Consider the following 24,615-nt stretch of genomic DNA (forward strand, 5'->3'; position numbering starts at 1 on the left):
ATGACAAACTGAGAATCATGCATTTGATCAGTTTTAAAGTTACTAACCTATTATGTCATTTGGTGTCCCTGAAATAGGAAAAGGAGTGTGTCAAGGCTGTATATTGTCACCCTGCTCATTTAACTTATATGCAGAGTACATCATGAGAAATGCTGGGCTGGAGAAAGAAGATGGAATCAAGATTGTCAGGAGAAATATCAATAACCTCAGAAACGCAGATGACACCACCCTTATGGCAGAAAGTGAAGAAGAACTAAAGAGCCTCTTGATGAAAGTGAAAGAGGAGTGTGAAAAAGTTGGCTTAAAGCTCAACATTCAGAAAGCTAAGGTCATGGCATCTGGCCCCATCACTTCACAGCAAATAGATGGAGAAACAATGGAAACAGTGACAGACTTTCTTTTCTTGGGCTCCAAAATCACTGCAGATGGTGATTTCAGCCATGAAATTAAAAGATGCTTGCTTCTTGGAAAGAAAGTTATGACCAACCTAGATAGCATATTAAAAAGCAGAGACATTACTTTGCTGACAAAGGTCAATCTAGTCAGTGCTATGGCTTTTCCAGTGGTCATGTATGGATGTGAGAGTTGGACCATAAAGAAGGCTGAGTGCAGAAGAATTGATGCTTTTGAACTGTGGTGTTGGAGAAGGCCCTTGAGAGTCCCTTGGACTGCAAGGAGATCCAACCAGTCCATCCTAAAGGAAATCAATCTTAAATATTCATTGGAAGGACTGATTCTGAAGCTGAAGCTCCAATACTTTGGCGACCTGATGCGAAGAACGGACTTACTGGAAAAGACCCTGATGCTGAAAAAGACTGAAGGCAGGAGGATAAGGGGATGACAGAGAACAAGATGGTTGGATGGTATCACCAACTCAATGGATATGAATGTGAGCAAGCTCCAGGAGATGGTGAAGGACAGGGATGCCTGGTGTGCTGCAGTCCATGGGGTCGCAAAGAGTCAGACACGACTGAACGCCTGAACAACTGAACAGTCATATCTCATGAGAAAATGTTCTGTGTAGCCACAGAGGATGCAGTGACAAATGGAGCTGATGTTGAACATTAACTTGCAACATGGAACAAGTCCATGATGAACCCGTGTTCAAGTGAACCCAGCAGAGAAACAGCCTATCTACAGAACTGTACGCAAGAAATAAATGCTTGTTTGAGCAAATGAGTGGTGGTATCGTCTCAATGGATGACCATAGTTGATCAAAGGTGTATAAGAAATGTGACAACAGTAAACATCTTTAATATCTATATAATTTAAATTATTGATAAAAGTCATATTCCTCACCGGACAGCAAAGGAAAAATTTTGAAAGCCAATAAAAATACCTCCGTGAAATTTAAAAATAAAATGCCATCAAAATGAATTATAAGAAATGAATTTGATTTTTAAATATCAAATAATCTAACATTTTAAATTGAAAATGCTTGGTCCTAATAAAGATGATATTTGCAGCGTTCTACTGGTGAGAGGTTAAACTGGCTCAGAAAAAGGATTTTTTTTTAATATAAATAAATTGGCTCAGAAATTTTATGGTATTTGTCTTGAGTTTTTAACAAGATCAAATAATTTGTTTTCCAGGGATCTTTTCTAAAGAAATGACAGAAATATTTGGCTACTTTTAAATAAGTTATACATAGTAGTATCTTATAAACATTTTCTTACAAAGAGGAGAACATAAATGCTCTACCACAGGAAATGCTTAAATGAGACTTATGACACATATATAAACAGATACCTTTATTGGAAACTGAAATAGTATTATCAAAGAAATTTGCATGACATGAATCTAAGAATAATGTTTTGAAAAGCAAAATACAGGATTTTGAGTAAGAGAAGAAAGAAGAAAACCTCTAGTGAAAATGCTCTAAGATATTACCAACGACCATTCACTTCTCCTCCTCCAACAGTCTCTCCTGTGCTTTGAAATTTGGTTAAAGCTGTTTTGTTAAAGGATATTAAAAACCTACTTTTTCAGTTACTAAGGATGTCATTAACTGAGTTCTTATTCTTTTTGAGCCCTTCGAAAGTCTTTAACACTTTAACCTTCAACAAATCCTTCAAATATCTAAGTTGTTTTTTCCCTCTGTCAGTGTTTCCTTTGGGTCTCTTGTCCCTGTAATTCCTGTTTCCTCTCTCTTTTTGACGGGTTTTCCCACCTCCGCTGAGATGTAGTGCTCCCACAGGTTTTGGTCCTTGGCTCCTTTCTATCTCAAGGTGTAAACTTTCTCCCCAAATATTACACCTTGTTACTTCTAGCCTTCTAAGAGACATCATTGCTTGATTGAAATCTTACTGTATTTGCTCTTTAATATGCCCATTTGAGGATTTATTATTTTTGTGATCGTGACTAAAGCAGTAGTAGTCTAGTCTGTATGGACTAGTCTTGTGATGGCCTCTGGGTGGACCTCTTCTTCCTTCTTTGAGTGATTTTCTCATCCTTGGTAATTGCCTATCAGCTTAGTGTGAATACTACATCAGAACACATTTTTGTTCAAAAGTATTTAATCTCCTTTTTACACTCATTTGCAAAGGATACTTATCTCTGCCACTGATGTTAGGCTTGCCCATGTGAGTTTTGCTTTGGACTCATAGAGAATATGCTTCCAGGAGCCATAGCTTTAGGCTCAACCATGTGTCTTGCTTTTGGTCAGATGAAGTTAGCAGCTGTGACCTCAGGAGAGGCTTGACCTGTACTCACATGTTTGGACTTGTCATCTTACATCTATGCCATCAGTATGAAAACTTGTCCCACGTAGCTACTGCCCAATTATAGACTCCAGAATAAACAAACATGGAGCAGACACAAGTCAAATCTACAGTGAGGATCAGGAAGGGCCAAGTACGCAGACCAAAGCAAATTCATGCTGTTGTTCTCGGTCTAGTCCAGCTATCCTGCAGACAACACCCAGACATGCAAACAAGAATAAGTGACGATAATTTTATGCCACGAGGTATTTTATCTTTAATTAAAAAAAATTTTATTGAAATATAGCTGATGATCTGTTACAGGTATACAATATAATGATTCACAGTTTTTAGAGATTATTCTCCATTTTTGGGAGTACATGTGCGCAGTCGCTCAGTCACGCCCAACTCTTTCAAACCCCAGGGACTGTAGCTCGCCAGGCTGGTCTGTCCATGGAATTTTGCAGGCAAGAATACTGGAGTGAATTTCCATTTCCTACTCCACAGGATCTTCCCTAACCAGGGATAGAAACTGGGTCTCTTGGGTCTTCTGCATTGGAAGGCAGATTCTTTACCAGTGTACCACCTGGGAAGCATATAAAATATTGGCTATATTCCCTGTGTTGTACAATATAACCTTGTTATCCTATTTTATATCCTAATAATTTATATCCTTCATTCCCTACTCCTTTATTTCTCCTCCCACTTCCCTTTCCCCATTGGGAACAACCAGCTCATTCTCTATATTTGTAAGTATGCTTCTTTTTTGTTAGGTTCAATAGTTTGTTGTGTTTTTTAGATTCCACATGTAAGTGATATCATACCCTATTTGTCTTTCTCTGTCTGACTTAGTTCCCTTAGTAAAATGACCTCAAGGTCCATACGTGCTTCTGCAAATGGCAGAACTTCATCCTTTTTTATGAAAGTGAAAGTGAAGTCACTCAGTCATGTCCAACTCTTTGCAACTTCATGGACAGTAGCCTACCAGGCTCCTCCATCCATAGGATTTTCCAGGCAAGAGTACTGGAGTGGGTTGCCATTTCCTTCTCCAGAGGATCTTTCTGACCCAGAGATTGAACCTGGGTCTCCTCCATTGTAGGCAGATGCTTTACCATCTGAGCCACCAGGGAAGTCCTCTTTTAAAAAACTGTCCTTTTTTATGGTTGAGGAATACTCTGGGCGTCCCAAGCGGCACTGGTGGTAAAGAACCTGCCTGCCAATGCAGGAGACACAAGAGATGCAGATTTGATCCCTGGATTAGGAAGATCCCCTGGTGGAAGTTATGGCAACCTACTCCAATATTCTTGCCTGGAGAATCCAATGGACAGAGGAGCCTGGCAGGATATAGTCCATAGAGTTGCAACATGACTGAAATGACTTAACACACATGCATTCCATTGTACATATTTACATCTTCTTTATCCAGTCATCTGTTTATGGACAGAGGTTTCTTCTGTATCTTAAGCCATTTAGTTTTGGAATGGCTTGTCACATAGCTTCTCTGGTGACTCAGGCAGTAAAGAGTTTACCTGCAATGCAGGAGACCTGGGTTGGACTGGACAGGGTAGTCCATGGGGTCATGAAGAGTTGGACATGACTAAGTGACTAACAGAATTGTCACACAGAATGATTGTATCACAGCTGACTGATACCAGTGGACCCATGTTGGAAGGCAGCTCTTTGAACTAGCACCCCTTTTTTGGCATTTTATGATGCCTTATCAGTTATACATTTTTCACTGATAAAAGTCTTAGAGCAAAGACAGCTTTAAGCAAGGCTTGATTCAAGGGCTTAGACTATGTCATCAGGTCCCAGTGTCTTTTGCTCTATCCTAGTTTAAATTCTATTCTCAGACTTTCTATTTTGAGTAACAAATGGTGGCCCTCATTTATTAAAAGTATAATAATTGCACACACACTGTGTGGCAGTCAATTCTAGCTTCCAAGAACAATTCCAATATGAATAATCTTCCACTTCTTCTTTAGGAACCCAAACACACTCATTATAAAACCAATCATTTTAGCTAGAGGAGCACATTGTTTTGGTTGATGCCACAGAAGCCACATGCCCACACCTGGAATCAAGAGTGGATTCAACACCATTTGATATGCATTAGATATGAGCATTGGGGGTCCCTAAAAGGAAACTGAATAACTCTTTCCAGAGGAAAAGCTCATGAGAGTTTGGTATCCTGAAGTCAAAAGATAATAGATCATCGCTACACCAGCTCATAGCATTCTTGTTATCAGGCTTTGTCTACTTTAAATTGCCCCCTGCATGCACTCTGTCTTTGTAAAGCACAGATCTGGTGGTATCAACACTCCTGCTTATAACTTGTATGAGTTGCAATCAGAATAGGGGCCACAATCTAAAGGTTGAAGTTCAAAGCACTTGGTCATTTGTTTCCTATCTTCTTTTGCATCCTGGTACCCCAGAACACCCATGCAAACCTTCATTTCAATGACACTGGCAATTCTTCCATTTCTCTAACATACCCTGAGACCCTCCTAGCCCCATGATGGTGTTTGACATGCCATGAGCCTTTCAGGACCTCGTCCAAACCCCACCCCTCAACTGTGCTTCTATCATGGCTCATAGCATAGTCAGCCTCATGTTGTATCAAACACACGTGTGTTCTCCAGATGGTTCGTGGACTCTCTAGAGGATATAGATAAAATTCATCTCTGTATCCTCCAGAGTAACTTACACAGTACTTTTCAAATAATCAGTGAATGTTTGTTGAAATGGTGAGCTGTGGGATCATCTAGCCCCAGGCTCAAGAGCAGAAGTTAGGATTGGCATAGAATTCAGGATTTTCAGCATATGATTTCTTTAGGTCCCTACAGGTGACTGAGTTCTGACAAGCTGCTGGGCAGGAAAGATGATTTAAATTACATATTTAGAGAAAGGTGTAAGTTAGCCCATATGTAGGGATAAAGTAAGCAAATAGTCAGAAACTTCACACAAATAAGAAAAAAGGACAGAGTCAGGTACAAGGACTTAAATAAAATGCTTTTAACACATACTGTCTACCATTTGGGGAGTGCCCTAGGATTGCTAAAGAAAGTGTCTGGGTAGTTTGGAACTCAGTTGGAGGCTGGTCCCTGAGTTGTAAGGAAGTTGTTGTAAGGAAGTCTTTATTTACACAAATTCTGTCAGCTCAGAAGATACCTCTAAGAATATTTAGAGGAGAGAAATTTCTGCTCAATGCCACAGAGGCTAGGTTAAAAATACAGATAAGTGTTCTCTGGTCCAATATACTTAATCAGACACTGACCAAAAAAGTTATTTATGTGATAATAATTAAACTAACCTTTGAAATGCTGGTATTTTTGAATCCTAAAACACAGTCTATGCAATTTCCACACATGCTACATGAAATAAAGTCATGGTACATTTCTTAGGGAACTTTCATATTAATGAAACCATGTCTAAGTAATGACTATAACAGCATATGAAACAATAATCAGTATTATTCCAAAAATACTTTAGATAGGGCACTTATTTGAGTCTGAAGTTGGAATTAATGTGTATTTTACATAACTGGATTATATCAATAGTGTCAGCTGAATTGTACAATCAGGTGAGCTGTATAGCAGAGAGGTTAGAACAGGGAGTGTGAGTGGTGAGGAGAGAGCCCAGAAATTGTTCTTGAGAGTCCTGCTCTTTCACAGGAAATGGGGGGCGGGGGGGGGGGCGGGGAATGCATAACTTCCTGGCCTCCATCTCAGCTTTCCCCAACCCTCAAATGCTAAACTTTCTTAATTGCATTGCTGGGGGCACTGACCTGGAAGTTGGTTATCAATTAAATGAGTTTTTGAAAAAAGAACCCATTTAAAGCTTTGCTTTCTCACTTGTTACCTGCATTGTTAACTCAGAATCAAATGGCAGAACTGTATGTAAGACTTTCCTTTCCTTATTTGTTTAGAAAACAAAATACCAAAGGTAGTTTAGAACGAGCATCTTCTTTGTTCTTTGACTTACACAGTTTTACTAGGCTGTTGGAACTGGTCATCAAACTGGAAAATGAGTAAGAAAGCTTGCAATAAACAGCAATAACGGCCACTTCTAGCTCCTCCCAGGAAGAAGCGGAGTCTTCTCGAGTGTATGCTTAGTGTTTCAGGCGTGTTTGACTCTGCGACCCTTTGAACTGTAGCCCACCAGGTTCCTCAATCCATGGGATTTTTCAGGCAAGAATACTGAAACGGTTTACCATTTCCTTCTCCAGGGGATCTTCCCCACCCAGGGTTGGAACCAGCGTCTCCGGTTTTTCCTGCTTTGCAAGTGTATTCTTTACCTGCTGAGCCATCCAGGAGTCTCTTTCCCTTACCCTAAATCTGGGTTATATCAGTAAGTGGCTTTGGCAAATAAAATGAAGCAGAAGTGAGATTGCACAAGAACCAAGTCACGTCTTCAAGAGGCTTCCTGTTCCCTCTTGGAGCCTGAGACAACTATCTGAAGAAGCAAGGAACAGGCTTCCAGTTGATAAGAGAGGCACAGCCCATCACTCCTGTCACTAACAACCGGCAACGCCAAGTGCCAGACAACTCAGCGAAGCCAGCCTGGGCCATCCCATCACCAGCTATTCAGTCAACTGACTACATATGTGTGAAGTGGCCCAGCAGAGATCAGCCATGTAAGCTCAAATCAGAAGAATCACTCAGCTGATCCACGGAGTCATGGACTAAATGGATGTTGTAAGCTGTTAGGTTGTGATGTCATCATTACATCAGAGGAGCTAACTAACACAGTGCTCTTTAAAAATAAAAGAAAGAAAACACCTGGTGAATTGTAGAAGCAGGACCCCATTAATGTAGGCTGCAGATCCACAATCGTTACAAATATTGAGCAAACCAAAAGATCTACCTGGATCAACATTCTCGGGCTTTGTTAAAAATATTTCTTGAGGTGGCTCATTTGCTCTTGTATAGGTAATGATGTTGTTATTTTAGTCACCAAGTTGCATCCAGCTCTTTTGGGACCCCATGGACTGTAGCCCGCCATGTTCCTCTGTCCATGGGATGCCCCAGGCAAGAATACTGGAGTGGGCTGACATTTCTTTCTCCAGGGGACCTTCCCGATCCAGGGATGGAACCTGCATATCCTGCACTGGCAGGTGGATTCTTTACCACTGAGCCACCAGGGAAGCCCAAAGGTTATGATAGACTTCTCTTTTTCTTTTCCTTTTGAAAGGTTTTTATTTATTCATTTATTTTTGGCTGCACTGCGTCTTGGTTGCTGGGCTTCCTTTAGTTGCAGCGAGCAGGGACTGCTCTCTAGTTGCCTTGCACAGGCTTCTCATTGCTGAGGCATCTCTTGTTGCTGAGCTTGGGCTCTAGGCGTACGGGCTCAGTAGTTGTGGCATGTGGACTTACTTGTTTCAAGGTATGTGGGATCTTCCTGGACCAGAGATTGAATCCATGTTCCCTACCTTGGCAGGTGGATTCTTCACCACTGGGCCATCAGGGAAGTCTTTTTTTTTTTTTTTTTTTTTAAAGTGTGGTTTTCAAGAAATATCAAACAGCAAAATGTCACATGATAAAACTAAAGAAGATATGTCTGCCCAGGTGGCAAACAGGGTACAAGCCCCAATTAAAGAAACAATAAAATTAATGATTTGTGTTAAACCAATCACAGTGATGTTTAACTGTTGTTGAACTTAATACTTAAAGATACCTTGTAAATAGCCATTCCTTTAAGGCAAGAAAATGTTGGATCAGGAAAGCACTAAAGATGCATGTTTTACTTATTTTTATTACCTTTTTATTTCCAGGAAGAGGAATACAACTTTTTTTTATATTGGAATTTTTCTTTACATTTTTAGCAGTTAGAAACAACTTCATTAAAGGAAACCAAAATATCTGGAGTATAAAATCAGTATTCTGGTTTGAGTGTTGTTTTGCCCACTTTCTTTGTGACCTTCAACTTGTTTCTTCAAGTCCTCACCTGTAAATTTAGTATTATGTTTATTCACAGAATTAAGTGAGGATAAAATGAAACACTATGTATTAAAGGGATTGTCACCTTGTAAATATTTAATGAGTATTTATTACAATCACAGGGTTTAAAATTCTTAAAATTTTCTCTAGAATACCTCTGGATAAAAAAAATAAAGGTGAATAAATGTCACAGTGCTATAAAATGTTGATTATAAATTAAAAAGCCTAAAAGTTGAATTCAAATTAAAAATGTTTTCACTAATAGTGTTCTATTGTAATTCCCAAAAGTTGATATTTTTGCAAAATTGTTTTTTTCCCAGTAATAATTATCAGTTTTTTACTATTGTTCTTTAGATATAACAGAATTACATGGAACCTGGTATTTTCCATGAGGCTGTAATATCCTATACATTCCTTGACTGTGTCTTTAACACTTTGATGTAGGTAGGGCAGATCTTATTAATTCCATGTTAGTAAGAGAGAAACTGCTGCTGCTGCTGCTAAGTCGCTTCAGTCCTGTCCAACTCTATGCGACCCTATGGACAGCAGCCCGCCAGGCTCCTCTGTCCCCAGGATTCTCTAGGCAAGGATGCTAGAGTGGACTGCCATTTCCTTTTCCAAGAGAGAAACTGAGTCCCTATTAAATTAAATGACTTTAAGTACTGTTCCTGATTCCATGCTGTAAGGCCAATACCTATTTACAAATCAGCTGGTAGATGTTTGCAGTTGTGGCTACAAGTGCCACATTTTGTTAGTTATGTTGGCGTTCACCTGGCACTTTTCTGCTTATTTTGGAGACTGAACTTGTTTTGTTAAGATTTTCTTTAGACACAACACAGAGATGACAAGTTTGGAGTTTGTACTCAAAATGGAAACTTTGGGTATATAAAATTTATTTACTCTTGGCAAACCACAGCTTCCTGTTATTTGACCTTTTCTTTAGAGACGGCTTTTCTTTTTTAAAGGAAAGTAGTTTTAAACAATTATTCTCTTTAAAAAATAAAAAACTTCTTGGATGTTAGATAACTGTGAAATAAACCAAATTTTATTGATTGAAGTGTAAATGAATCAAAAACATATGGACAAAATTTTCTATAAAGCACACATGGTTTAAAAAAAAATTGCTCAGAGCCAAATACATCTGGAATTTTATTGAACCCCAAACATTTGGAAAGTAGTTTGTGACCTTCAACAGACTGTAACCATAGTTCAGTTCTAAACTCCTTTGTGAACCTATCCAGTGGAACTAAGTTAAGGGTGAGTTGCTAGCAAGGTGAGGTTGGACTGAAATGATGGTCACTTTTTGGGAGGGCTCCCAAATCACTGCAGATGGTGACTGCAACCATGAAATTAAAAGACGCTTACTCCTTGGAAGGAAAGTTATAACCAACCTAGATTGCGTATTAAAAAACAGAGACATTACTTTGCCAACAAAAGTCCATCTAGTCAAGACTATGATCTTTCCAGTAGTCACATATGAATGTGAGAGTTGGATTATAAAGAAAGCTGAGCATTGAAGAATTGATGCTTTTATAAATGCTGGAGAGGGTGTGGAGAAAAGGGAACCTTCTTACACTGTTGGTGGGAATGCAAACTAGTACAGCCACTATGGAAAACAGTGTGGAGATTTCTTAAAAAACTGGAAATAGAACTGCCATATGACCCAGCAATACCACTTCTGGGCATACACACCGAGGAAACCAGATCTGAAAGAGACACATGCACCCCAATGTTCATCGAAGCACTGTTTATAATAGCCAGGACATGGAAGCAACCTAGATGCTCCTCAGCAGACGAATGGATAAGGAAGCTGTGGTACATATACACCATGGAATATTACTCAGCCATTAAAAAGAGTTCATTTGAATCAGTTCTAATGAGATGGATGAAACTGGAGCCCGTTATACAGAGTGAAGTAAACCAGAAAGATAAAGAACATTACAGCATACTAACACATATATATGGAATTTAGAAAGATGGTAACAATAACCCTATATGCAAAACAGAAAAAGAGACACAGAAGTACAGAACAGACTTTTGAACTCTGTGGGAGAAGGTGAGGGTGGGATGTTTTGAAAGAACAGCATATATATTATCTATGGTGAAACAGATCACTAGCCCAGGTGGGATGCATGAGACAAGTGCTCGGGCCTGGTGCACTGGGAGGACCCAGAGGAATCGGGTGGAGAGGGAGGTGGGATGGGGGATCGGGATGGGGAATACGTGTAACTCTATGGCTGATTCATGTCAATGTATGACAAAACCCACTGAAATGTTGTGAAGTAATTAGCCTCCAACTAATAAAATAAAATTAAAAAAAAAAAAAGAATTGATGCTTTTGAGCTGTGGTATTGGAGAAGACTCTTGAGAGTCTCTTGGACTGCAAGGAGATCCAACCAGTTCATTCTAAAGGAGATCGGTCCTGAGTGTTCATTGGAAGGACTGATGCTGAAGCTGAAATCCAATACCTTGGCCACCTGATGGGAAGAGCTGACTCATTTGAAAAGACCCTGATGCTGGGAAAGATTGAGGGCAGGAGGAGAAGGGGACGACAGAGGATGAGATGGTTGGATGGCATCACCAACTCAATGGACATGAGTTTGGGTGAACTCAGGGAGTTGGTGATGGACAGGGAGGCCTGGTGTGCTGCAGTCAATGGGGTCGAAAAGAGTTGGACACAGCTGAGTGACTGAACTGAACTGAACTGCTCAAAATACCCTTTAGGCTGACCTACTCCAGTGTCTGAAACTTCACCATAAACACTCTTTTTTATTTTATAATTTTTGATTAAAAATATTTTTATTGGAGTATAGTTGCCTTACAATGTTGTGTTAGTTTCAGGTGTACAACAAAATGAATCAGCTATGTGTAAACATATATCCTTTCTTTTTATTTAATTTTTATATTCTTCTCCCATATAGGATATTACAGAGTATTGAGTAGAATTGCCTATGATGTACAGCAGGTAGTTACCAGTTATCTGCTTTATATATAGTAATATAAGCCCCCCCCCCTTTTTTTTGCTAAAGAGATTTATGACCTGGAAAAACCAGTTCCTTCCTAAAGTGTGAATAATATTGGGAAGACTAATTAGAAGTTAATATTTAAATAGCCCTTTAAAAGTAACAAACACTTTCATATAGTGCTAGAGAAGACTTTTGAGTCCCTTAGACTACAAGGAGATCAAACCAGTCCATCCTGAAAGAAATCAATCCTGAATATTCATTGGAAGGACTGATGCTGGAGCTAAAGCTCCAATCCTTTGGCCATCTGATGTGAAGAGCCAACTCACTGAAAAAGACCCTGATGATGGGAAAGATTGAGGGCAGGAGGAGAAGGGGATGGCAGAGGGTAAGATGGTTGGATGGCATCACTCACTTGATGGACATGAATTTGAGCAAACTCTGGGAGATAGTGAGGGACAGGGGAGCCTGGTGTGCTGCAGTCCATGGGGTCACAAAGAGTCTGACAAGACTTCATGATTGAGCAAAAAAATGGAGCAAAATCTCCCAGGAAGCCAGGAAGCCAGTGGGGTGGGGATCCAGAGAGAAGTCTGAGGTGTGGTGTCTGTGCCTTGACCTGAGCAAGGGGAGCAGGAGTGTGACTACATGCAGATGCACGGAAATTGATAAGCTAGATGGGCAGGAGGTTGAGGGAGTTACTAACTGGAAAGCCTCTATTCCCTCAATGAAGAATGAGCTAAGGCACCGGCTAAGAGGCAAGGTGGACCCACGTGAAGATGAGACATGGAAGCATAGAGTCAGTCTAGATCAGTGCTTAAGGATGTTTACAGGGATTATTGGGGAGAGTTAAAGGCCACTGTGACATCTTTCCCCGCCCCCAGACAAGTGGTTTCTCCAAGCCGGATTCAGCCACTTAGTTGCGTGAGCAAAAATTCCATTGTTTAGATAAATATGAGATTGGAGTTTTATAAAACGTCTGTAGTTGGTGGACTAAGAGATTTATGACTTCAGAGATGAAGCAGTTTTTGCATAGTGAGCAAGTCCAGGGCTTAGCCTTGGAAATAGTTTACTAAAGGAGAATGAAATTGAAAGGTTGATCAGCTGCCATGTTGCAGTCACTTGGGATCCTGGTGGCTTTGGGGATTGAAAGGAAGGGGATGGGCCCAATGCCAAGGATCTCAGTTACAAGTGGGCACAGGTAAGGGGCTGGCATGCAGTCGTAACGTAGACCACTAAAGGACCTTCAATCTGAGGGTTCTGAGCCCAAAGATGCCTTTAAATGAGGGTAAAATGTGAAAACAGCTATGTAGAGTGAGAAACTCCCCACCACTATCCTGAGATTCATAGGAAGTAGCAGGAGCTGGTACTCAAGAGGGAAAAGATGGAAGAAAATGCCTCCTGGGACCAGACTGAGGAATGGACACTGCAGAGGATCACACAGAGATTGCTGGGTAGGTGAAAAGGCGGACGAAGGAAGCAGAGGATGGAACAGACTAGCCACGAGCCTTGCATCTGGGGTGATGGTCAAGGATGCTTGGGGAGAGAGAGGTACCGGGATCCACAGTTCTGCTTGAAACTCTGATTAAAGTTCTACTGATGTTGTTACAGTTGCTCAGTAACGATTGACTCTTTGGGACCCTGTGAACTGCAGCATGCCAGGCTCTTCTGTCCTCCACTATTTCCCGGAGTTTGTTCAAACTCATGTTCACTGAGTCAGTGATGCCAACCAACCATCTCAACTCCTGTCGTCCCCTTCTCCTTTTGCCCCCCAATCTTTCCCAGCATCAGGGTCTTTCTAATGAGTCGGTTCTTTGCATCAGGTGACTTCCCTGGTGGCTCAGTTGTTAAAGCGGCTTCCTACAGTGCGGGAGACTCAGGTTCAATCCCTGGGTTGAGAAGATCCTCTGGAGAAGGAAATGGCAACCCACTCCAGTACTCTTGCCTGGAAAATCCCATGAATGGAGGAGTGTGGTAGGCTACAGTCCATGGGGTCGCAAAGAGCTGGACACGACTGAGCGACTTCACTTTCTCTTTCTTCACATCAGGTAGCCAAAGGATTGGAGCTTCAGTTTCAGCATTAGTCCTTCCAATGAATATTCAGGGTTGATTTTCTTTAGGATTGACTAATTTGATCTCCTTGCAGACCAAGGGACTCTCAAGAGTTTTCTCCAGCACCACAATTTGAAAGCATCAATTCTTGGGCTTTCAGCCTTCTTTATGGTCCAACACTACTGATGACAGTCTAGCTAAAAATCTCGAGCTTTTACTCAAAGTCTCAAATACAGACTTTGTGTTGCTTGCTTTCATCGCAGGTGTGGCAACTTCAAGTGCAAAATTTAAAGTCTCCTGTAACATTCTTACATTTGTAGCTCCCAAATCCTCAACATAGTAGAAGCTCAAAAAATGTTTAAAGACTGAATTCTTAGTCTGGTTGCTTCCTGTTTACTTATATGTTCTGGGTAGAGCTGCAATTTTTATTTCTCCTTTTGCAACTAATCCTCTTATCTCCTATATATTCCCAAGGAAATTTTGATTATTTTTCTAGGGATCTTAATATTTTATTTTTCTGGAGAAATAGTATGTATTTTTCTGGAAGTGGGAGGTTTTAATTCTGAAATAATTGGGGTCCTGACTGCAAGGAGATCCAACCAGTCCATCCTAAAGGAGACCAGTTCTGGGTGTTCATTGGTAGGACTGATGTTGAAGCTGAAACTCCAATACTTTGGCCACCTGATGCGAAGAGCTGACTCATTTGAAAAGACCCTGATGCTGGGAAAGATTGAGGGCAGGAGGAGAAGGGGACGACAGAGGATGAGATGGCTGGAAGGCATCACCAACTCAGTGGACATGGGTTTGGGTGGACTCCAGGAGTTGGTGATGGACAGGGAGGCCTGCATGCTGTGGTTCATGGGGTTGCAAAGAGTCAGACACGACTGAGCGACTGAACTGAACTGAACTGAATACAGCTTTTCTGGGAATGTTCAACTGTGCATATAGTTTGGTGGATTTAAGGTCTTTATAAGTTGGGCCTATTTTTATTCTTGCAGTTTCTCCAGTGTACTATTGTTAAGTAATTATTGAGAAAGTGTATGAAAATGCTATTTATATTGAAACTGTATCTTGAGAAAATATTTTTATATTTAGTAATTCTGCATAATTTCTATGTGTAAAATAAAAGTGGATTACATTTGTTTCTTTGTCATATCATTCCTTAGGACTTAGCAATCCTAAAGAATAAAGTAGTACACTTGGACATTGCTAAGAGTTTGTCGAAATATACTAATACAAAGTAACCAAGAAAAATTTGAAGAATTCACTTTTAACTTAAGACAGAAATGAAATTTGGTGGACTGTTTCCTTGTAAACTATAGTTATAGAATAGGTTGTACTTTAGCTCACTTTGAAAATATAAAATTCTTTGAAAAATGTTGATTGAGTATCTATTATGTTGATAACTTCTGGCAATAAAGATACAGCAGTAAACAAAATAGTCAGTGTCTGCTTTCATGGATTGTAGTCTAAAGGGAGACAGACAGAGGTGGGATGGAGGATTGGAAGGGAGGCTCAAGAGGGAGATGGTTATGTATACATATAGCTGATTCATGTTGTACAGTAGAAAATAACGCAATGTTGTTAAGCAATTATATGCCTATAGAAAATAATAAAATAAATAAAATTAAAGGAGACAGGTACTTAAGTATGTAAATAATCAAGTTAACTCCAATAAAATTGATGCTAAACTTTTAATTATTTAATTTAATTTTATTTGATTTTTTAGATTTTTATTGTTTTTAAATTATGAAAGTATGATAAGGCATTTAAGGAGACTTGAAAATACAGAACAAGTTTACATATAGTTTCACTGTATACTTCAATAACTTTTTAAGTAGATAAATTAAGATTTTTAGTTGGAGTTTCAATAGTAAATTCTCAAAAATTAATAGAATGAATATACAGAGAAGTAGAAGGATAAAGTAGACCTGAAAAGCACTGTGAACCAATTCAACACAATTAAGATTTACACAATTTTCACACAATGAAAGTGAAAGTCACTCAGTCATGTATGACTCTTTGTGACCCCATGGACTCTGCAGTCCATAGAATTCTCCAGGCCAGAATACTGGAGTGGGTAGCCTTTCCCTTCTCCAGGGGATCTTCCCAACCCAGGGATCAAACCCAGGTCTCCCACATTGCAGGCAGATTCCTTACCAGGTGAGCCAACAGAAAAGCCCAAGAATACCAGGGTGGGTAGCCTATCCCTGCTCCAGCGAATCCTCCCGACCCAGGAATCAAACTGGGTCTCCTGCATTGCAGGCAGATTCTTTACCAAATGAGCTACCAGGGAAGCCCTTTTCACACAATGAAGTCAGTTCAGTCACTCAGTCATGTCCGACTCTTTGCAACCCCATGGACAACAGCATGCCAGGCTTCCCTGTCCATCACCAACCCCTGGAGTCTACTCAAACTCATGCCCATGAAGTCAGTGATGCTATCCAACCATCTTATCCTCTGTCGTCCCCTTCTCCTCTTGCCTTCAATCTTTCCCAGCATCAGAGGCTTTTCAAATGAGTCAACTCTTCACAGCAGGTGGCCAAAGTATTGGATTTCAGCTTCAGCATCAGTCCTTCCAATGAACACTCAGGACTGATCTCCTTTAGAATGGACTGGTTGGATCTCCTTGCAGTCCAAGGGACTCTCAAAAATCTTCTTCAACACCACAGTTCAAAAGCATCAATTCTTCTGTGCTCAGCTTTCTTTACAGGTACAACTCTTATATCTATACATGACTATGGGAAAAACCATAGCCTTGACGAGACAGATCTTTCTTGGCAAAGTAATGTCTCTGCTTTCTAATATGCTGTCTAGGTTGGTCATAGCTTCTCTTCCAAGGAGTAAGCGTTTTTTAATTTCATGGCTGCAGACACCTTCTGCAGTGATTTTGGAGCCCCCCAAAATAAAGTCTGCCACTGTTTCCCCATCTATTTGCCATGACGTGATGGAAATAGATACCATGATCTTAGTTTTCTGAATGTTGAGCTTTAAGCCAACTTTTTCACTCTCCTCTTTCACTTGCATCAAGAGGCTCTTTAGTTCTTCTTCATTTTCTGCCACAAGGGTGGCATCATTTGCATATCTGAGGTTATTGATATTTCTCCCGGCATTCTTGATTGCAGTTTGTGCTTCATCCAGCCCAATGTTTCTCATGATGTACTCTGCATATAAGTTAAATAAGCAGGGTGACAATATACAGTCTTGGCATAGTCCTTTTCCTATTTGGAACCAGTCTGTTTCTCCATGTCCAGTTCTAACTGTTACTTCCTGACTTGCATACAGATTTCTCAAGAGGCAGGTCAGGTGGTCTGATATTCCCATCTCTTTAAGAATTTTCCAGTTTATTATGATCCACACAGTCAAAGGCTTTGGCTTACTTGATAAAGCAGAAATCGATCTTTTCCTGGAAATCTCTTTCTTTTTCAATGATCCAGTGGATGTTGGCAATTTGATCTCTGGTTCCTCTGCCTTTTCTAAAACCAGCTTGAACATCTGGAAGTTCACGGTTCATGTATTGCTGAGGCCTGGCTTGGAGAATTTTGAGCATTACTTTACTAGCGTGTGAGATGAGTGAAATTGTGTGGTAGTTTGAGTATTCTTTAGCATTGCCTTTCTTTGGGATTGGAATGAAAATTGACCTCTTCCAGTCCTGTGGCCACTGCTGAGTTTTCCAAATTTGCTGGCATATTGAGTGCAGCACTTTCACAGCGTCATCTTTGAGAATCTGAAATAGCTCAACTGGAATTCCATCACCTCCACCTGCTTTGTTCGTAGTGATACTTCCTAAGGCCCACTTGACTTCACATTCCAGGATGTCTGGCTCTAGCTGAGTGATCACACTATCAAGATTATCTGGGTCATGAGGATGTTTTTTGTACAGTTCTTCTGTGTATTCTTGCCACCTCTTCTTAATACCTTCTGTTTCTGTTAGGTCCATACCATTTCTGTTCTTTATCTAGCCCATCTTTGCATGAAATGTTCTCTTGGTATCTCTAAATTTCTTGAAGGAATCTCTAGTCTTTCCCATTCTATTGTTTTCCTCTATTTCTTTGCACTGATCACTGAGGAAGACTTTCTTATCTCTCCTTGATATTCTTTGGAACTCTGCATTCAAATGGGTATATCTTTCCTTTTCTCCTTTGCTTTTCACTTCTCTTCTTTTCACAACTATTTGTAAGGCCTCCTCAGACAGCCATTTTGCTTTTTTGCATTTCTTTTTCTTGGGGATGGTCTTGCTCCCTCTCTCCTGTACAATGTCACAAACCTCCATCCATAGTTCATCAGGCACTCTGTCTATCAGATCTAGTCCCTTAAATCTATATCTCACTTCCACTGTATAATTGTTATGGGGTTGATTTAGGTCACACCTGAATGGTCTAGTGGTTTTCCCCTCTTTCTTCAATTTAGGTCTGAATTTGGCAATAAGGAGTTCATGATCTGAACCACAGTCAGCTCCAGGCCTTGTTTTTGCTGACTGTATAGAGCTTCTCCATCTTTGGCTGCAAAGAATATAATCGATCTGATTTCAGTGTTGGCCATCTTGTGAAGTCCATGTGTAGAGTCTTCTTTGTGTTGTTGGAAGAGGGTTTTGCTATGACCAGTGCGTTTTCTTGGCAAATCTCTATTAGCCTTTGCCCTGCTTCATTCTGTACTCCCAGGCCAAATTTGCCTGTTACTCCAGGTGTTTCTTGACTTCCTACTTTTGCATGCCAGTCCCCTAAAAGGAAAAGAACATCTATTTTGTGTGTTAGTTCTAAAAGGTCTTATGGGTCTTCATAGAACCGTTCAACTTCAGCTTCTTCAACATTACTGGTTGGGGCACAGACTTGGATTACCATGATATTGAATAGTTTGCCTTGGAAATGAACAGAGATCATTCTGTTGTTTTTGAGATTACATCCAAGTACTGCATTTCAGACTCTTTTGTTGACTATGATGGCTACTCCATTTCCTCTAAGGAATTATGCCCCACATTAGTAGATATAATGGTCATCTGAGTTAAATTCATTCATTCTAGTCCATTTTAGTTTGCTGATTCCTAAAACGTCAGTGTTCACTCTTGCCATCTCCTGTTTGACCACTGCCAATTTGCCTGGATTCATGGACCTAACATGCCATGTTCCTATGCAATATTGGACCTTGCTTCTATCACCAGTCATATCCACAACTTGGTGTTGTTTTTGCTTTGGCTCCATCTCTTCATTCTTTCTTGAGTTATTTCACACAATAGTACGATACAAATTTTATTCATGTTCCCACAGACTGTAAGCTAGGAGACACTGGAATATATATATTCAGGGACATAAAACAAGGTACAGAAATGTCATGGTCCAAACGTATTTATATCACACTGAATTTTTTCTTTTATCACCATGGAATTATGTTAGAAATTAGTATCAAAAAATATTTGCAAATAACTCACATATTTTTAAGTATGATGTGACATTTACCAAGAGAGATCTTCAACTCAGTCATCAAAAGCCTCAATAAAGATAGATTGAAAAGAACACAGGAGGTGATTGCAGAGAAGAAAGATTTTAAATGAGGAATTAGTATTAAAATGAGAAATAAATTTAAAGATACTTTAAACAAAACCACTTGTATTTGGAAATTAAATGTCTGCTTTTAACTGATGGGTGTATCTAAAAAGCCATAACGAGGAAAATTAGAAGATATTTAATAAGATAAAAATAGAATAATAAAATAAAAATTACATTCGAAATAAAAACACATTCTAGTAATAGAATAAAAGTGAAAACAGAATTACACTCCATAAAAATAATAAAAAATAAAGAGAAACAGATAAACTTGTAAATAAGTAAATAATCAAGATAGTTCCAATAAAACGAATGCTTAAAATTTAAGTATTTAATTTAATTTCTAAATAGATAGTTCTGAACAGTGATAATGATCATCCTCATGATGAAAATAAAAGCAACCAGATGAAGAGTGCTAAAGGCTGGAGACCACTTTAGATGGTAGCTGGAGAAAGCCTCTCTGTGGATATACCGCTTGAGCTGAGAAGTAAATGATGAGGAGCCAGGCAGACAAAGCCAGGCTTTGGAGGGAAAGAGTGATCAAAGCAGCAGAGGCTCAGAGGAGGGAGCCGTTTGACAGCCCATGTGGGGCCGTAGAAGGAGCAAGGAGGACGGAGTCTAAGATGAGATGAAGGATGCGGGAGCAGATGATGTAGGCTTGGGAGATGTGATGAGAAGCCATTGGGAGACTGAATAACAAAATCTGATTTGCAAGTTTAAAAGAGTACTCTGGCTGCTATAGAGAAATTTGATGGCAGTGAAGGCAAGATTGGGAATAGGAGCACTCTTCAGGAGGCTCTTACTGGGGCACTAGTGACAGACGTGGTGATGTGGGCTTGATTAGTAGTAGGGAGAGAGAGTTGAGACAGGATTTTTTTAAAATTTTGTATTGTCATAATGTATACATAATGTAATATTTACCATCTTAAGTATAGAATTTAGTGGCAGTAGATACATGCACAATATTTTACATATGAGACTACTATTGATTTCCAAAATTTTTCATGATTCCAAATAGAAACTCTGTATCCTTTAAACATTATCTCCCTGTTTCCAACTCTCTAGCCCTCAATAACACCCATCTGCCTTTCTGTTTTGTGGCCCAGTGGTAAAGAATCTTCCTGCCATTGCAGTAGATGCAGGAGACATGAGTTCGATCCTTGGAATGGGAAGATCCCCAGGAGGAAGAAATGGCAACCCATGCAGTGTTCTTGTCTGAAAAATCCCATGGGCAGAGGAGCTTGGTGGGCTACAGTCCATGGGATCGCAAAGTCAGACCCCTGAGTGACAGAGCACACATGTGCGATCTACGAATTTGCCTATTTGGGCAGCTTATGTAAGTAGGATCATATAACATTTATTTTCTGTGTCTGGTTAATTTCACTTAGCATAATGTTTTAAGATTCATTCATGTTGCAGCATGTATCAGAATTTTTATGGCTGAATAATATTCCATCACATGCATATACCTCATTTTGTTTATCCATTCACCTGTTGATGCACACTTTAGTCATTTCCACCCTTTGACTATTGTAAATAATGTTGCTATGAACATTGGCATACAATTATCTGTTTGAGTCCCTGATTTCATTTCATTTGTGTATATACTTAGGAGCAGAATTGACGGATTATGCAGTAATTTTATGTTTAACTTTTTGAGAAACAGTCAAATTGTTTTACACAGTGGCTGTACCCCTTTACATCCCACCAGTAGTGTATAAGTGTTCCAATTTCTCCACACCCTCAACAGGAGATGTTATTTTACAAAAAATTTTTATTATTATTGTTGCTGTCATTGTTCAGTCACTCAGTAATGTCTGACACTTTGTGACCCCATCGACTGCAGCTTGACAGTTTTCCCTGTCCATCACCAACTCTCGGAGCTTGCTCAAACTCATGTCCATTGAGTCAGTGATGCCATCCAGCCATCTCATCCTCTGTCATGCCCTTCTCTCCCTGCATCCAATCTTTCCCAGCATCAGGGTCTTTTCTAATGAATCCATACATGACTACTGGGAAAATCATAGCTTTGACTAGACAGCCCTTTGTTGGCAAAGTAATGTCTCTGCTTTTTAATATGCTATCTAGGTTGGTCATAACTTTTCTTCCAAGGAGCAAGCGTCTTTTAATTTCATGGCTGCAGTCACCATCTACAGTGATTTTGGAGCCCAAAAAATAAAGTCTGTCACTGTTTCCATTGTTTCCCCATCTATTTGCCATGAAGTGATGGGATGAGATGCCATGATCTTTGTTTTTTGAATGTTGAGTTTTAAGTTGGCTTTTTCACTCTCCTCCTTCACTTTCATCAAGAGGCTCTTTAGTTCTTCTTCACTTTCTGCCATAAGGGTGGTGTCATCTGGATATCTGAGGTGATCTGCATATCTGAGGTTACCCAGCAATATGGATTCCAGCTTGCACACTTCATCCATCCTGGCATTTTGCATGAAGTACTCTGCATATAAGTTAAATAAGCAGGGTGACGATATACAGCCTTGATGTATTCTTTTCCCAGTTTGGAACCAGTCCATTATTCCATGCCCAGTCCTGTTACTTCCTGACCTGCATACAGGTTTCTTGGGAGGTAGCTAAGGAGGTCTGGTATTCCCATCTTTTTAAGAATTTTCCACAGTTTGTTGTGATCCACACAGTCAAAGGCTTTGGCATATTCAATAAAGCAGAAATAGATGTTTTCTGGAATTCTCCTTTTTCCCCCTATGATCCAATGGATGTTGGCAATTTGATCTCTGGTTCCTCTGCCTTTTCTAAATCCAGCTTGAACATCCGGAAGTTCACGGTTCACGTACTGTTGAAGCCTGGCTTGGAGAATTTTGAGCATTACTTTACTTGCGTGTGAGATGAGTACAATTGTGTGGTAGTTTGAGCATTCTTTGGCATTGCCTTTCTTTGGAATTGGAATGAAAACTGACCTTTTCCAGCCCTGTGGCCACTGCTGAGTTTTCCAAATTTGCTGGCATATTGAGTGCAGCACTTCCACAACATCATCTTTTAGGATTTGAAATAGTTATCTTTTTTATTATTATAGCCAGCTTAATGTGTGTGAAGTCGTATCTCTCTATGGTTTTGATTTGCATTTTTCTAATGACTAGAGATGCCAGTATCTTTTTGTGTGCTTGTTGTCCATTCCTATGTCTTCTTTGAAAAATGTCTATTCAAGGTTTGTGGCCATTTTGGAATTGGGGTTTGGGGAAAATTTATTGGTTTTTGAGTATTAAGGCATAGGAGTTCCTGATGTTAGTACTTTATCAGATAAAGGATATGCAAATATTTTCTTTCATTCTGTGAGTTGTCTTTTCACTTTCTTGATAGTGTTCTTTGATACACACTTTTAATTTTGATGAAGCCAAATTTATCTATTTTTCTTTTGTTGCTTGTTTTGTGTCATAAAACTCACTGCAAAATCTAATATCATGAAGAGTTCCTATATGTTTTCTTCTAAGAGTTTTTAGTCTTATCTCTCAAGTTTAGGCCTTTGATACATTTTGAGTTAACTTTACTATATGGGGTTAGAAACGGATCAATTTCATTCTTTTGTCTGTAGATATTCTGTTTCCCAGAACTATTTTCTGGGAAGACTATTCTTTCCCCAATGAATGGTCTTGTCATCCTTGCCAAAAATCAATTGACCATCTTAGTTCACTTCCGTAAAAAAAGTTTATAGCTTTTGAAAGCACAGAAAAGTCTTATTTAAATATATTTTCCTAAAACAATCAAATCCAAAGTGTTAGTAGTATTGAATTGGCAAGTGTCTGGGCTGAGCCTGAATCTAGCTGCTGGAATCAAGGTATGAGAGTGGGAATTGAGAGTTTAATAATTTTTTTAAATAAAAGTATGTATTAGTCTTCTTGGGTTGCCATAACAAAATACCACAGACTGGGTGATTTAAACAACAAACATTTATTTTTTCACAACTCTGGAGCCTGAAAATCCAAGATGGAGGGACCAGCAGGGTAACTGATGTGAATTCTCTCCTTGGGGTGCAGATAATGGTCTTCATGCTGTGGCCCTGCATGACAAAGAAAGAAAGAGACAGAGAGAGCGAGCAAGTGAGTACACTCTGGTCTCTGGTGTCCCTTCTTAGGGGCATGAGCCCTATTAGGTTAGGGCCCCACCCTTATGATCTCATTTGACCTGTATCACCTCCTCACAGGTAGTATCTCCAAGTACAATCACATCAGAGGGTAGGCTTTCAACATATGCATTTTGGGAAGACACAAACATTTAGCCCATAACATTTTGCATAAGTTAGATAGCCAGTAACCCTGAGGCAAAAATTTTAATCAGTTTTTCTGATCTTAAATCTATTGCTCTTTCCAGGCTGAAAACATCCAAAATCTCACAGCTTAGAAATCCTGTGAAATTCTCTTTGCCTTAATGGCATGCGATGTGTTCCAGCAGGAAGAATGAGTTGATTTATCAATATTTCACCAACTATGATTTCTAAATGAACATTACTCACAGATAGAATGGCAGCTGCCCAGTCAACTTATCTCCTTCCATGTTGGCAAGAGTTCCAGATTCTCAGCTTATGCTTTTGTGTGAGCAGGTAACAGAACTTTCACCACAATGAAGAAAAGGAGAACAGTTGAATGTCATCCATCTAAAGAGATTGCAGGGACTGTTTTATCTCATGAAAACTTGGAAAGTCATTTAAAAAGATGCTGAGATGCCACAATGTTAGTGTGTTATAGTGTTAATCGCTCAGTTAATAACCTGACTCTTTGCAACCCCATAGACGGTAGCCCACCAGGCTCATCTGTCCATGGAATTCTCCGGGCAAGAATATTGGAGTGGGTAGTCATTCCCTTCTCTAGGGGACCTTCACAACCCAGGAGATCAAACCCAGTTCTCTTGCATTGCAGGCAGATTCTTTACCATCTTAGCCACCAGGGAAGCCCAATAAAAGCATGTCCCAATTTATTATCTGGAAGACTTGAATTCTGTGTCTGAGGAAGGTGTGTGGTATACATTTTGGGGTCTCAGAGGCAGATCTACAAATATCAAGGTCTTAATAAGGCTTTGCCATGGAACTCCTTTGACAGTGCAAATGAAGGACATATTTCCCCTTACTTGCTCTTCACATTTAATGAAACTGATATATAGATAAACAGCTAAGATCAGAGATCTTTTAAGGGTTCATTCAGTTTGAGAAAACCTGGAGAATCCTCTGTTAGCTGAGGTAGGTAAATTTGCCGGTTTTCCACTGATATATAACAATTCCACTCTTTTAACATTTCTGGCATGCAAGGATTCTGAACCTCTGCAGTCTGAGGCTGTGGATCGCTGATGTCATTCCAGCACATGGTTGGAGCCCAGTCTGCATACATTGTGGAGAGCGGCTCGCGTTAGTATTTAAATGCAGCTTGTCTCCCTCGCCAAGGGGAAGGCAGGGGCCTCTAATAAGCCC

This window comes from Muntiacus reevesi, chromosome 14 (assembly GCF_963930625.1).
Source record: "Muntiacus reevesi chromosome 14, mMunRee1.1, whole genome shotgun sequence".
Taxonomy (NCBI): domain Eukaryota; kingdom Metazoa; phylum Chordata; class Mammalia; order Artiodactyla; family Cervidae; genus Muntiacus; species Muntiacus reevesi.